The sequence below is a fragment of the Pinus tabuliformis genome, chromosome 8, assembly GCF_031772625.1.
Source record: "Pinus tabuliformis cultivar Carrire ecotype Pingquan chromosome 8, CPIR1, whole genome shotgun sequence".
In the NCBI taxonomy this organism is placed as follows: domain Eukaryota; kingdom Viridiplantae; phylum Streptophyta; class Pinopsida; order Pinales; family Pinaceae; genus Pinus; species Pinus tabuliformis.
Genome location: NC_142294.1, coordinates 1,244,088,956 through 1,244,104,351, shown reverse-complemented (window position 1 = coordinate 1,244,104,351; position 15,396 = coordinate 1,244,088,956). Strand labels below are relative to the sequence as shown.

Below are 15,396 nucleotides of genomic sequence, written 5' to 3'. Positions count from 1 at the left end.
GACTCTCAATTTTCTCTATGGAGGATTTTTAACTTATCTGTGTGGATCTCATTTTTCCACACTATGGTATTTGTTCTCATGGGTCATCCTATATGTAGCACACTTAAGTGGTTCCTTCTTTCAGATCTCTACCAAATACCCATTTTGTCGATTGTGGAATTGTATTGGTACTATGGTGAATTGGGGAGTTTATATCTTCAAAGTTCAAACAGCCCACATTTAGCATTAAAGGGGTAAAGTTTGATATAAGGCATTCTCCTGGCCTCTTGTGCATCTTTAGGGAGGATGTTGTGCATAGGGCCAACCCTATTTTGAGATGGGTATTCATTAACCATCTCACTTCTTTTATGCTTGTATTTGAGCTAGTTATTTATAAACCCACTCTTATCTTATATTTGAGGCTTGAACTCTCGTAGGTGCACCTGTGTTGGGTATCTAGAAATCCACACAATTGTTGTATTTGAGTATGCTTGGTTGTATTCAAGCTCTTATATTTGGAGTTGGATAGTCTCACTGTCACTTCCAGTTATGGCTGATCTTATTTGAGGTGAGTACTCGTCTTCTCTCTATTACAAGATGTTTCTTTTGACATCACTTTATATGGACAATTTAGTACCACTTTTCTAGTGGATGTGTAGTATAGTAGGGATATACCTTCTTGTCCTTATTCCTTGGAAGCAAGTTAGAGATAATTTTTTCAAGCAAATGTGTAGTGTAAGTCACATGGAATATGGTGCAAAACCCAAGAACACAAGAAAAAGAGAGAAGCTTTAAGAAAGATCTGTTTTGCCAAAAAGCCAAGCCACGAAAGGATGGAGAGCGTTCGTGGTAGACAGTGTAGAAACACCCAGAATTCTGCTGCTGTCCCACTAAAACCCTGGTTTCAGACCTCGGACAGCCCTAAAAATAGCACCAGACAAGGCAGGAAGAGTCATACTGACATTGACACCATGTTGAAAACACAATAAAATGATCTCTTCATCAAACTCTAATGACCTAATCCAATCATGTAGAAATATTTCAGATGTATCATAGCATTTATCAAGATTTGCACCCTTCAGCAAGACTGACATATACAACAAAAAATATAGCAATGCTGCAGTGAATTAGCATGAGAGAGAGAGAGAATATTAGAGAAGTACCATTAGGCATTTATCACACTTGATCCAGTAATGAAAAATGTATTTTCCAGATGACGAGTGTATGTATATTTATACGCATCCTTCTAGGATTGGGTAACTAGCCCCAAGAAGAAGACTAGGCCACCCTAGACATGAATGATAAAGTGGGTAACCTCCCCATATGTAGGCTCAATAAATCCCTCAATACACCAAGTAATGACTCGGCACATGGCCTTAAGAGAAGATCATCCATACTTTCAATAATATGGACAAGGTTAGTCCCTTGGTTCCTCAGCATATTGCACAAAGAGGCTCTATCTAAGGAGAGAAAGGCTAGGCATCAACCAATATTGGAGTTTACTATGAGAGTGTTTTCTGAAATGATAATATCAATGGGTCCCTATTGTTAGTCTCCATTAATGATGATAGGTTGTTCTAGTTTTGTACTACTTTTTTTCTTCTCAGTCAATTTTTTTCCCAAGGAAACCCAAGGGATGTTTCTACACCTTCATGAAAAGCATCCCTAATAAACCCATAGGCATAGACTAGTGAACCTAACACAGGGGAATTCAAACCAAACACCTGCCAACATGGAACTAGCCAAATGTCCAACAACATTGGCAACAACCCTTGAGCTATTCTATTGGACTCCTTGGTCAGCTGTATTGTTGTACATATAATTTGTTTGCCTTTTTGTGGCATAAGCTGGCAAACACTTCTACAGAATTACGGATGAGTTTGTGTACGGTGATGTTAAATTTAGTTAACAATAGTATATTCTATGCTTAGCACAGTTACTTCAATGTACTTTTAAGCAGCCCAATGACAATTTCCAAATTAGTTTCCAATAGCAATCACATTGACAGTAACTGTAGATAGAACATAAATAAAAAATGCAGAAGACCAGCCAAGATGAGAGGACACCAAATTTGGCAAATGCCAGGGAAAAACCCCAATGTGAGGAAAACCCTTTGATCAATTCTTCTTATTATTATATCAAATGCTAGGAAAAGAGGGAGAGTACAAAAGTCAAAATTGACTAGCCAAATCAAAGTCAAAACAACCCTGTCAAATCTGCAGCCAACTGTAGTCAAACTCAGCCCTAACCAGAATGTCAAAGATGGTCAACGCAGCAGTCAAACAGTCCACTTGAAGCTCATTCAAACCCAGCCAAATTCAGCCTTCCTTACTGGTCAAAGTCAGCCCAAAACAGTCTTGAAAACTGCAGTCAAACTTGGTCAACTCTGCGGTCAACCCTGCAGTCAGCCCTTCATCAAAGTGCCCAAAAATTCTCAGTTCCTGTGCCAAACTGTACGGCTTGCAAAAAACAAAATTTTCCCACAAAAATCGTAGTCAAAGGATGAGTCAAAGTGCTCAACCAACGTTGGTCAAACCCCTGCAACAGTCCTAAAATTTGGCCCTGCAATTTTGCCCAGAAAATTCGTCCTTCTGCCACACGTGTGAGAGAGAGAAGATCTGCCCAATAGTTGTACGAACCAATGAGAGAAGGAGAGAGAAGAAATGTGTGTGATGATGATGCCAAATGAGGTGAGAGGGCACTTGTATTTATACAAGTCGTTGAGGGTGAAGAGTCACGCCCATTGGGCTTCATGAGCCTACATAATGATGTGGCCAACTTGAACAATTTGCACGTGTGGGCAACAAATTCAAAAACACACTTTTTCTTGTCCAAATTGGATGATCTTTATATCAATTTTGGTCTTCTCAAAAAAGAGAAATTTAATGCAATCATCGTCTCCATTAAATGAGTTGTCCCAAGGTGAAATTTGGCCCTAGTTTCCAATTTTAACACTCCCTCTCAACTAGGGAGTATTCCACCTACCAATCCATCCATCATCATCAGTCATCATGCCATCCTGACGTCGTGTACCATCTCTGAATCTCATCTCATCTCTGCTCTTCTAAACACTGACATGAATAATGAAGAAGAATCGATCGAGAGTGAGTCACAAGACCTTACCACTCTCCACTAGCAAAAGTCAGTTCAAAGGTAGAACCTCAATCAAACTTGATCCCAGATCAAGTTGTTGAACACCATGCATCTTAGTCTTTAGACTCTTAGTCATAGGGAGTACGACAGTACACAACGCGTCCATCGGTAGTGCTATGGTCCCTGACCATTTTTCCCAACTCATTGGCCAAATTAGAGGTACTTCCCATGAGTCTCGGACAACATGGGTAGGATGTATGTTGAGGCATCAGCAAGAGAAGGTGAACCACTCATCCTGCTCATATGCCATAGGGGAAAGTGAATCACTCATCCTATGCATATGTCAATCGTTGGGGAAGGTGAACCACTCACCCTACACACGTGTCATCAATCATAAGGGAGGTGAACCACACACCCTATGGTTGCTCACAGCTCCAAGAAGTACCCAAGCCCCTAGGAGCTCCCAAAGCTCAATGTCCAACTTAAGCGGGACCCTCATGGGAGGGTCTTTCCATGACTCCAAGTCTCTCTTGGAAGGCTAAGAATTTGACCCTCCCTAAGGGCTTCGTGAGGATGTCTGCGACCTACTCATCAATCCTAATGTGTTGAAGCCTTATTACTCCCCGTTGTACCATATCCCGGATAAAGTGTTACCGGATGTCAATGTGCTTGAAGCGGTCGTCGAACACAGGATTCTCTAAAAGTTGAATCCCACTCTAGTTGTCGTAGTAGATCAAGATGGTACCCAACACATGCTCAAAAAACTCACTAAATAGCTTCCTCAACCAAATAGCTTCACAACAGACCATACTAGCAGCAATGTAATCGGCCTTGGCGGTGCCTAGAGCAACCGATTTTTGCTTCCTACTCATCCAAGAAATTGACGCGGACCCTAATGAGAAGCAACATCCAAATGTGCTTTCGATCCACCACACTACCAACCCAGTCAGCATCAGTATATCCATGTAACGATCGAGTTTTGGCTTCTGTGATCCATATCTAGTTTCTAAGAAAGAAAAATTTGATAATAATCACATCAATAAACATTTGTCGATGCGTTTCAAACCAACCAATATATCCATGTAGCCTCAAATTCCTGGCAGTTGTATCTCAATCCATAATTGATTGTGCCACGGAGATATCTCAAGAGATTCTTAGCAGCAATCCAATGTATGTGATGAGGCTCGACCATAAATTGACTCAACGTATTTACAGTGAAGCATATATCTGGATGGGAGTTTACCAAAAACATCAAGGCTCCCACAAGTTGTCAATACTCGGAAGGGTTTGCCAATTTGGGCCCAACAGCACTTCCACATAGCTTCTTGAAGTTGAGTTCCATCGAAGTAGACACAAACTTGCAATCCACCATCCCACATCTCTCGAGCAGCTTCACAATGTATTTTCCTTGAGAAAGGAAAATCTCACCTGCCTTTTGCCAGACCTCCAAGCTTAGGAAGTAATGCATCAGACCTAGGTCCTTCATTTCAAATTCGGAAGGCAACTCCCTCTTGCATTTATAAATGAGAGGGTTTGCACCTGTTAGAAAGAGATCATCTACATAAAGGACCAAAATGAGAGGCATGTCCTTTTCAACCTTGAGGTATAGATTAGGATCAGCATGCTCCTCGTAAATCCAAGCTTCATAAGATAGTTATCAATTCTCTCATACCAAGCCCTAGGGGCTTACTTCAACCCATAGAGGACTTTCTTCAACCTGCATATGTGTGTCCTTCGATCATGTACTTTGAACCCATGAGGTTGTTCCAAGCATACTTCCTCCTTAAGCGATCCATGCAAGAAAGTAGTCTTGACATCCATTTGATGTAGGCGTCATCCTTGAGTGGCAGCAAGAGAAATAATAGATCATATAGTTGTATATCGGGCAACCAGTGCAAATATCTGTCATAGTCCACTCCTTCCTTTTGAGAGAAGCCTCGAGCAACGAACCTGGCCTTGTGTTTTTCAGCACTCCAATCTACTCCATGTTTGATTTTGTATAGCCATTTTGAGGTGACTACGAACTTGTCCTTCGGTCTAGGTACCGCATCCCAGACATCATTTTTCATGATATTCAACGCATCCTTCCAGACTTGGTGCTTTACGGCTTCTTCGAATGTACATGACTCAGTTTGAACAATAATACTCATAGCAGCTAAGTACCCTTGATACCTGTTCGGCTTCTTACTTTCGCGAAATGTCCCTCTTGAAGCAATATGTCTTTCAGCATCTTCGAGAATATCTTTGAGCCACGAAGGTCTTTTCCTTGCGGTAGAGGGATCACCAGGTGGTGGATCAATGGGATCCATCGGGCCTTCAACATCGAGCATAGGTTCATCTGTCGAAGGTTCATCCTATTTTTCTGCAGCATCATCATTATCTTTTCTTGGAATGGGGAGATCTATGGCTTTCCCAAGGGTGTGAAAATTCATAGATCTAACAATCTCTGTAACCCTACTGCAACCAACTGAATCTACTTCACCTAGATTGTAAATTACATTACAAGCTTATTTCAGATTTCTTCTTGAAACATTGAAGTAAATTACTGAAGCAGCCTACACCAAATTAAATATGATTCTCAAACATAGAAACAGACCAAGGAAAATAGAAACACATAGTACACCGTTATTTTTTGACAATAGTCCCTGAAAAAACCCAATGCGAGAAAACCAGTGCAACATCTCTGAGGGTTTTATTATTATGCAGGAGAAAATCTGAGTACAATTTTAGGATGCTCAACTAGCAATCCGATACAGAGAGAATACTGAACAAAAAGACTGGCGAAATGATATCACACTGTCACTAGGAGAATCAGTGATTGATCCCGCTAAACTGGAAGATTTGCGTCACCTTCTGCGTAGCCTCTACGCAGAACTGCGTCACTCCCGATAGTTTTTGCGTCACCCTTGCTGGGTATTACGCTGCCTCTCTTACGAATCCTCTGCTGGCTGAGAAAATTGAACTTTTGCCTCCCAGACTCACCCCGGCTTCCGACAACTGAAACTCAACTCCCCTTGGCAAGAAACTCGACTTCCCCTCAAGGACTATGCTGCCTCTGCGTCAGCACTGCATAGGCCAGCGTCAGCCTTCCTCTAGACGTCTTTCTGTTCTCCCTCTGCCTCATACTCTCCGGAAATTCCTTCTTCTGGATTCTCATTGCCCCTCTGCTGCAAGAAATCTCCTCAATCGATTTTCCTCCTGAGAACTTCTCACTTCAGAAAATCGATTTCCTTGATCTCTCAGTGTGTCTTCCAAATGACCCTCAAGCCCCTTCTTATATCTTCCTATTGGACAACCAACGGCCTAGATTAAATCATAATCAAAGGCTCAGATCGTTTTGGCTTGATCCGTGTCTTTTTCTAGAAGTTTCACCCATGATTAGATTAATACCCATTAATATTTTAATTTTCCTAAGTTTAGACTTAGGAACCCCATTAAAAATATTAATTATTTTAATAAAATCACTTCTGGGTGGAATTTCCCAAAACGCTTTCTGGGTTCTTTGGAATACATGTGCCCAAGCCTCCCTGCAAAATTTGAGGCTTAGAGCACATTTGATGCTACCCAAATCAACACTCCCTCTTAGCGAGGAATGTGCTCTAGCAATACACTGCTACTGCATACTCCTCTGACTATGAAGCATCATCTTCTGCGTTGTTGATGTCTGACATGTTGTCCACCAACTACTGCAATGTTGCTACTACTGTACTGTTGTCTTTGACACTGCCACTGCCAATGCTACATCTGTACTGCAACTCCCTCTCAAATGTTGCATCTGTTACGTTGCTAGTACTGCCACTGCTAACACTGCATCCGTACTGCAACTCAATTGGTGAGAGAAGCAACTGAAAACACCCAAAACTGGACATGTATCCAGTGAATGCACCTTGGTGCTAAAATCTTGACTGTTGCTAGTCCTACGTTGTCCTTTGAAGCCATTGTGTCACTGAATCTCTGCATTGTGCCTCCACGCACTGCTGCCTCTCTACTCTGCATTGCTCACATTTTAGCACTACTAACTACTGCATCTATCAAATCAACACTCCATGGCACCAACTAAAAACTCCACCATCTCGCTACTAATGATCATGGGCTCCCATAGCAAGGTGATGATCCAAGAGGTGGGCTCCTCAAGGATCCTACCCATTTGTAGCTCTATCGAACTATAGTTCTATATCAGCCCACCTCCCTCCTGGAGGTATCTTGGTTGTCATGGAAAACTCCTCCTATTCAATCTTTGTGGCTGCAACCTTAGGATCGTGCTTCTCATCCTTGTCCTTTTTCTTCAAAGGACACTGGGATACATAGTGGCCCATCCCACCACATCCGAAACATTTCACCTTGGAGACGTCATTTTCCGTCTCTGTTGCCCTTGATGTCCCTTCGATGCAAGGGTTGCGTTATCCTCCTCTTCTACTTTGGGCTTCGACCCACTATTGTTGTTGCTTCCATCAAGTTTGACCTTGACTAGGTCTCTCCTCAACTCTTCTTGTTTCAGAGTTGCCCACATCTCATCCCAATTTGGCAATGTTGCTCTACCCAGGATACTCTAGACAAAGACTTGCCATTCATCCGAGACGGAATTTAGAGCCAGTCTCACTAACTCTGAATCTTGAGGTGTGTGCCCCATAGCCGACAACTCATCACGGGTTTCCTTCAGTTTCGTGAGGAATGGATCCACACGTTCTCCCTTCTGCATCTGAGCAGATCTCAGCTTCTGCTCTAAGTACATCTTTCGCTGCTCGAAAGATCCCTGATACAATGTGGCCAAGGCATCCCACATCTCCTTAACAGTCCCTTTGCTAGCAACGTGGCACACCACGTGATCCTTCACTCCATCCAGGATCATCCTCTTAGCCTTTGCCACCTCAATTTTGTACTTCTTCAGTGGATTTGCATCCGCAGGGACAGCTACCACACTATCAACATAAGTCTTGAGGGCATGCTCATCTAGAAGGAAAGACATTCTAGCCTTCTAGATGACGTAATTGGAAGCAAATTGTCGAACAACTCCCTCTTTCTCCCTACTATGTAGCTCCTAGGCTGGCTTACGCACTACCTGATGGAGCTGGTAAGTATGTTGCTCCTATGCTGCCCAGCAATTGAGAAATATTGATTTCCTTGGCAAGAAATCACTGAGGAAGCATTGCCTCACCATGCGATCTGCTTCCTCCTCCCGACAGCTTTTCCGCCCAACACTCAGCTTGCAGAAAATTGCATCCCTGTAGTTCTGTGTTGAGGCTCTTCGTGGCTCCTTCTGCCTTGTCAAATTCTCGATCTGGCAGTCTTACCTCTCTATCGACTCACTCAAAGAGAGACAACCCCGAAAATATCGCCCCCCTGGCTAGAAATGCGCAATCCCTCAAGGGATTCAAACTTCTGCTTGCTGTAGCAAGTTGGTCCTTGCTTTAGTGCTAGATCTGCTCTTCATGTTTCACATCAACAGCTCTTATACCATGTGAAAATTCCTAGATCTAACAATCTTTGGAACCCTACCGCAACCAGCTGAATCTACTTCACCTAGATTGTAAATTACATTATAAGCATATTTCAGATTTCTTCTTGAAACATTGAAGTAAATAACTGAAGCAGCCTACACCAAATTAAATATGATTTTGAAACATAGAAATTAAGCAAGGTAAACAGAAACACATAGGACACCGTTACTTTTGCACAATAGTCCCCGGAAAAACCCAATGGGGGAAAACCGGTGCAACAACTTTGAGGGTTTTATTATTATGCAGGAGAAAATCTGAGTACAATTCTAGGATGCTCAACTAGCAATCCGATACAGAGAGAATATTGAACAAAAATACTGGTGAAATGATCTCACCCTGTCACTGGGAGAATCAATGACTGATCCTGCTAAACTGGAGGCTCTGCGTGGCCTCTATGCAGAACTACGTCACTCCCAGCAGTTTCTGCATCACCCTTGCTGGGTATTACGTTGCCTCTCTTCCGGATCCTCTACTGGCTGAGAAAATCAAACTCCTGCCTCCCAAACTCACACCCCAGCTTCCGACAACTGAAACTCGCCTTCCCTTAGCAAGAAACTCGACTTCCCCTCAAGGACTGCACTGCCTCTGCATCAGCACTATGTGGGCTAGCGTCAGCCTTCCTATGGACGTCTTTCTGTTCTCCCTATGCCTCGTACTCTCCAGTAATTCCTTCTTCTAAATCTCATTGCCCCTCTGCTGCAAGAAATCTCCTCAATCGATTTTCCTCCTGAGAACTTCTCACTTCAGAAAATCGATTTCCTTGATCTCTCAGTGTGTCTTTCAAATGACCCTTAAGCCCCTTCTTATATCTTCCTGATGGACAACCAACGGCCTAGATTAAATCACAATCACAGGCTCAAATCGTTTTGGCTTGATCCGTGTCTTTTTCTAGAAGTTTCACCCATGATTAGATTAATACCCATTGATATTTTAATTTTCCTAAGTTTAAACTTATGAACCCCATTAAAAATATTAATTATTTTAATAAAATCACTTCTAGGTGGAATTTCCCAAAATGTTGTCTGGGTTCTTTGGAATACATGTGCCCAAGCCTCCCTACAAAATTTGAGGCTTAGAGCACATTCGATGCTACCCCAAATCAACAAAGGGCAGTGTCTTCATCGAAGGCGACATCATGCCTTATCTCCACGCCTCTTTGACCAGACACATAGATTCTATATGCCTTTGAATTTTCACTCTAACCCACAAATATATCTTTCTTTCCAGATGCTTCCAACTTGTTTCTTTTCTCTTCAGACACATGAAAATACACGAGACAACCAAATATTCTAAAATGAGAAACATTAGGTTTCTTACCAGTGAAAACTTCTTCTGGTGTCTTGAAATCCAGTGCTTGAAGCAGGCTCCTATTTTGAACATACACTGGAGTGTTGGCAACTTCTCCCCATAAGAACTTTGGTAGACCTTGATCATGGAGCATGGGCACAGGTGGCTTCCATGATTGTTCAATTCTTCCTTTCAGCAACTACATTTTGCTCGGGAGTGTATGGAACGGTTGTCTCCCTCTAATGCCAGCCTCCCTGCAAAAGTCATTGAATTTATTTGATTCATATTCAGTTCCATTGTCAATCCTCAATATCTTGATCTTCTTCTCGGTTTGATTCTCCACCAAGGATTTGAAAGAACGGAACCATTTGAACACTTCATCCTTCTTCATGAAATAGATCCATGTTTTACGAGAGAAGTCATCCACAAAAATTGCATAGTATAAGTATCCTCCCAATGATGTTACGGGAAACATACTAGATAGGTTAGAATTAACCAATTGAAGAATATCGGTAGTTTGGCTTTCACTTTAAGGGAATGGTCCCCCTGTGAGTTTCCCAGTTGCACAACCCTGACAAACTCCGTCATGATTCAGGTTGAAATCGAGCATACTTGTGACCATCTTCCTTACCCCAGGTAAGGCTTTGTAATGTATGTGGGCAAACCTTCGCGCCATAGCTCAGATTGAAGTGAAGCATCGCAAGTCAAGGCTCCCAAAGGACTTCCTCCAACTTGATAGAGACCATCAACCCTAAATCCAAGTGTGAATGCATCTTTAGGGTTTCTTGCCAAATACGTACCTTTCAATCAATGAATGCTACTTTGAAGCCTTTATCTTCCATCGCAAAAATAGAGTTCTTCTTCAAATCTGGTACATATGATACTTTTTGTAGACAAGCATAGATCCGTATTAAATATGGATCTAACATGAGCCGAGGGGGATCCAATTTCTTCACGTGCAAATTTTTTTATGAGCCTACATTATTTAAATGTTTTGTATAGTTATTTAATTTTTTATTTCTAGATTTTTTTTAAATTTTGTTTTGCCCGACATGAGCAAAATTTCAAGTTTGATGACGGACGGACAGAGTCACAGAATTACACATCATATTGGGTTGTAGAATGAGCCTCTCGGCTCAATGAATGGTTGGGCCTTGATTCAAGTGAAGAGTAACAGTACCTATCCCTTTCACGAGGTAGGTGGCATTGTCTCCAAGTATAATCTCCAAATTAGTCATCTTTTCAATCAAATTTGAGAGGGCTTCTTTGTACCCAGTGAAGTGCCTTGAGGATCCACTATCAATCAATCAATGATCCAAAGTGTCTGGAGGAGAGGCAATAGATAAGATAAAATTCTTTTTGTTTTTCTACAACATTACTTTCTTCATACTTGGAGTTTCTTGATCTTTTGGGAGGTCGACCATTTCCATATCGAGCAGCAGGAGCATTCATTTTTCCTTTATTATTGAACTTGTTGTTCCTTTGATTTCCATTGCCTTTGTTGTTGTTGTTGTCATCATCCCTTGGAGAGTTCTTCTTGTGAGGACACTCTCTAGAATAGTGCTCGACCCTGTTACAATTGAAACACCTTCTTTTTCTTCCTTCTTTGAATCCCTGCTTGAACCCTTGACCCTGTCTCCTTGGACCAGCATTATTTTTCTTCTTTGCATGAGTGGAGTAAGCAGTGGGTTCATTTCCATTTCAAGGCTTGTCTCTATCCAGCATCCTTGTCTCCTCTTAAATGCATCTAGCAAATAATTCATCAAAACTAGGAATATTCTTGTTGTTGAGAATGGTGGTGATAAACACATCCCATGCTCTTGAAAGACCCCCAAGTGCAATGAGAGTGATCTCCCTGTCAGCAATAACTTCTCCAGTAGATAAAAGGTCATTCTTGATTTATGTGATCCTCATGAAGTAGGATTGGATGAACTCCCTCTTGATGTCCTTCAAATTGTTTTTGAGAAAGAGGATTTGATTTGCATTGTTCACTTTGAACATCCCAACTAGCTTATCATAAATTTCCTTAGAAGTTCCCAAATCAGAAATATAGGCAACCAAATGCTTTTGAATAGAATCAACCAAAATTTTATTTGCTTTGACCTCACCGTTTCTATACTTCGTCTTAGCAGCAGTTGGTGCATTTGAAGGAGGCTCGGCCACTTTTCCCTACACATAGTCCAATACTTCATGCTCCTCCAAAGTCAGGTCCAAAGTCATTTTCCATGCATGGTAGTCATATTTGTCATTGAACTTGTCCTTAGTCTTGAAGTAAGATGAAGAAGCCATTGAAACTTGTCCAATAAACCTTATTGCTTTTCTCTCCCTTGCTTGGGCTTTGTCTTCACTTAAGCTCTGATACCATGTTAAATTTAAATAACAATGGTATGTCCTATGCTTAGGACAATTATTTCAATGTACTTTTAAGCAACCCAATGACACTTTCAAAATTAGTCTCCAATAGCAATCACTTCACCATAAATCACATTGACAGTAACTGCAAATAGAACATAAATAAAAAATGAATGGACCAGCCAAGACGAGAGGACACCAGATTTAGCAGATGCCAGGAAAAAACCCCAATGTGTGGAAAACCCTTTGATCAATTCTTCTTATTATTATATCAAATGTTCAGCAATGAGAGAGAGTACAAAAGTCAAAATTGAGTTGCCAAATCAAGGTCAAAACAACCCTATCAAATTTACAGTCAACTGCAATCAAACTCAGCCCTAACCAGAAAGTCAAAGATGGTTAACACAACAGTCAAACAGTCCACTTCAAGCTCGATCAAACCCAGTCAAATTCGACCTTCCTTATCGGTCAAAATTAGCCCAAAATAGTCCTAAAAATTGCAGTCAAAATTGGTCAAATCTGCAGTGAACCCTGCAGTCAAAGTGCCCAGAGATTCTCGGTTCCTGTGCCAAACTATACAGCTTGCAAAAAACAAAATTTTCCCACAAAAATCACAATCAAAGGATGAGTCAAAGTGTTCGGTCAACGTTGGTCAAACTCCTGCAACAATCCTGAAATTCGGCCCTACAATTTTACCCAGAAAATTCTTTCTTCTGCCACATCTGTGAGAGAGAGAAGATCTGCCCAATAGTTGTATGAACCAATGAGAGAAGGAGAGAAGAAATGTGTGTGATGATGATACCAAATGAGGTGAGACGACAATTGTATTTATACAAGTCGTTGAGGGTGAATAGTCACGTCCATTGGGCTTCATGAGCCTACATGATGATGTGGCCGACTTGAACAATTTGCACATGTGTGGGCATAAATTGAAAAACACAATTTTGCTTGTCTAAATTGGAAGATCTTTATATCAATTTTGGTCCTCTCGAAAAGAGGAATTTAATGCAATCATCATCTCCATCAAATGAGTTGTCCCAAGGTGGAATTTGGCCCTAGTTTCCAATTTTAACAGATGAGTGTGAGAATGGTATTAGAACAAAGGGAGATTGTCCCATAAAGTGATGAAGTCTGAAGCATTGAAAAAGTTGTAAACATACCAGATCAACTACCGGGGCAACATAATCCCCTTGGGGCAGTTCAACTAGCGATGGCCATGTAAATGAAGTATTATGTGCAAGGAGGTTCAGTGTTCAAATCCCCTATGCATGTGGAAGGGCCATACATACACACCTAGAATTTATAGTGGTAGCGGTTGCAATCAACCCATGTCATGTGAGTACGAGGCTGGCCCAAGTGCCAATTCCTCTAGATATATATAAAAAATTAAATTTAAAAAAACAAACAAAAACACAAAACAATATTGGGGCAACATGGTAAAATGGAAGATCTTCAAGCTGCTTTGGCATTTGGCATTTGACGAGAGAAGGAAAGACCCTTGATTTTGACCTTTGAGCAACACAACCTTAAGAAAGAAGCAGGGCAATAATCCTTCGGATTTGAAGGATCCCCAGAGAAAAGGAAGAAGGGGTTGCTAGATAGATATTGCTTCAGAATGTTAGATAATTCAATAATTTGTTCTTTGCAGAGCTTGGTCGTAAAGATAGTAGATTTACCTTCCAGACCCATTTACAGTCACCATAAATGTATATTGATCTTTTGATACATATGAGTAATTATTGAAACAAATTCACCACTGACTTGGCTCTTAGCCAGCCATAGGATGATAGAATGTTATCCATACTATGACGACAATGCGGCCTGAGATACCAGCAAGACTTCGGATTTCATGAGACCTACCCTGATCAACCAATCTTTTGCTGAAAAATAAGTTTGAGGATTCGGCAACAAAACTGATAGATTGTTTGCACAGCTAACTGTTTTCCCTGAGAGATATAAAGTACTTCAATTCGTTCCAAGGATTGTCGCCTCTTTTAAAAGACATAACAGCAATAACCACAGTAAAGAAAGTCATTCCCACAGCTTTACAAGTGCACGTTTGGTTTTGATCAAGCAGAGATTTGATTAGGCACCTATGTTCTTTCCCTGGCAAGGAAAGTTCACACTGGCAGCCTAGAAAATTACAAGTGTAAGTATCGAATTATTAGGAACAACAGAAAAGATCCCAACGAAATTTTGAACAGACAAACAGGTGAAGGATGATAAACAAAATGACAGCTGCGAAGCCCAACTACAACTACATGTGCATGCGAGTCCTTAACCAAAATACAAGCCAGCGTGAAGTCAGGATGAAAATATATGTAAGGACAAAGAAATCAGCTTCATTATATGTGACGGAAAGTTTTCAGACAAGCTTATTCTCAATGAAGTGGGTAAGAATCCTTTGAAAATCGTTATGGAAACTAATTCACGGCTCGGTGAAAAGCGCCATTAATGGGATCAAAGCTCATATCTCAGTGGATAGAAAATGCATTTACAAAATATGTCAAGAAATCACAGATTAGCATAGATTGTCCAAATTCAGTTTTTTCTCTCGATCATTGTCAATCACCCAGCTTTCAACCAAATTTGTTCAGGAAAAACGAAAACGAGCCCCAGGATAAAGTTGCGTTTATGAAAATAAAATAAAAAATGCGCTTACAGGAGTGATTTGCCCGGATACTTCTCCTTCAGAAGAATGAGACGCCTGCCGGTGATATACCAGCTCGTTTAATGTGAAACAAATCTGGCCCCTGCAAATATCGTCCGGCCGTGACAGAAGCTGTGGCGAATATATTTTATTCCAACCTTTATATAGAAAATATTAATCGTATAGATTCATTATTTTTAATAAATGTGTACATTTTCAAATTTATATTGCCCATTAACCTTTGTAGATCCCTACTTTTTCCCCTTAGCGGAGTTTCTAATTATATCGAGATAACTTTAACGTGTTCAAAGAGGTAGTGGGCTTCGTTAGCTGTAAAGTGCCTGCTTATTTGGTTTTCATTTGCCTTTTCTACGTAACCTCGGTATGTATGTAAAACCAATAGATTAATAAAGAGCGAGATTTAGTAAAACACAATTTAAGGATGAATAAATGTTAAAATAAAAGCAATGGCGACATGTTATTTTAGATAACTTTAATTAGTGGTCCAATTACTATGTTTTTTTGGTGTTTTTTTAA

General features: G+C 40.9%; 1 protein-coding gene across 2 annotated transcripts in view; it reads right to left on the bottom strand.

Moving 5' to 3' along the window:
- LOC149239889 (uridine/cytidine kinase UKL1, chloroplastic-like) overlaps positions 1-15,028 on the bottom strand; it is a 277,768-nt gene extending 262,740 nt beyond the window's left edge. For both annotated transcript variants that reach the window (XM_089373570.1, XM_089373571.1), the window contains exon 1: positions 14,872-15,028. The gene's annotated coding sequence lies outside the window, so the exon portion shown is untranslated. The remainder of the gene's footprint in view (positions 1-14,871) is intronic.
- Between the last annotated feature and the right edge of the window lie 368 nt (positions 15,029-15,396).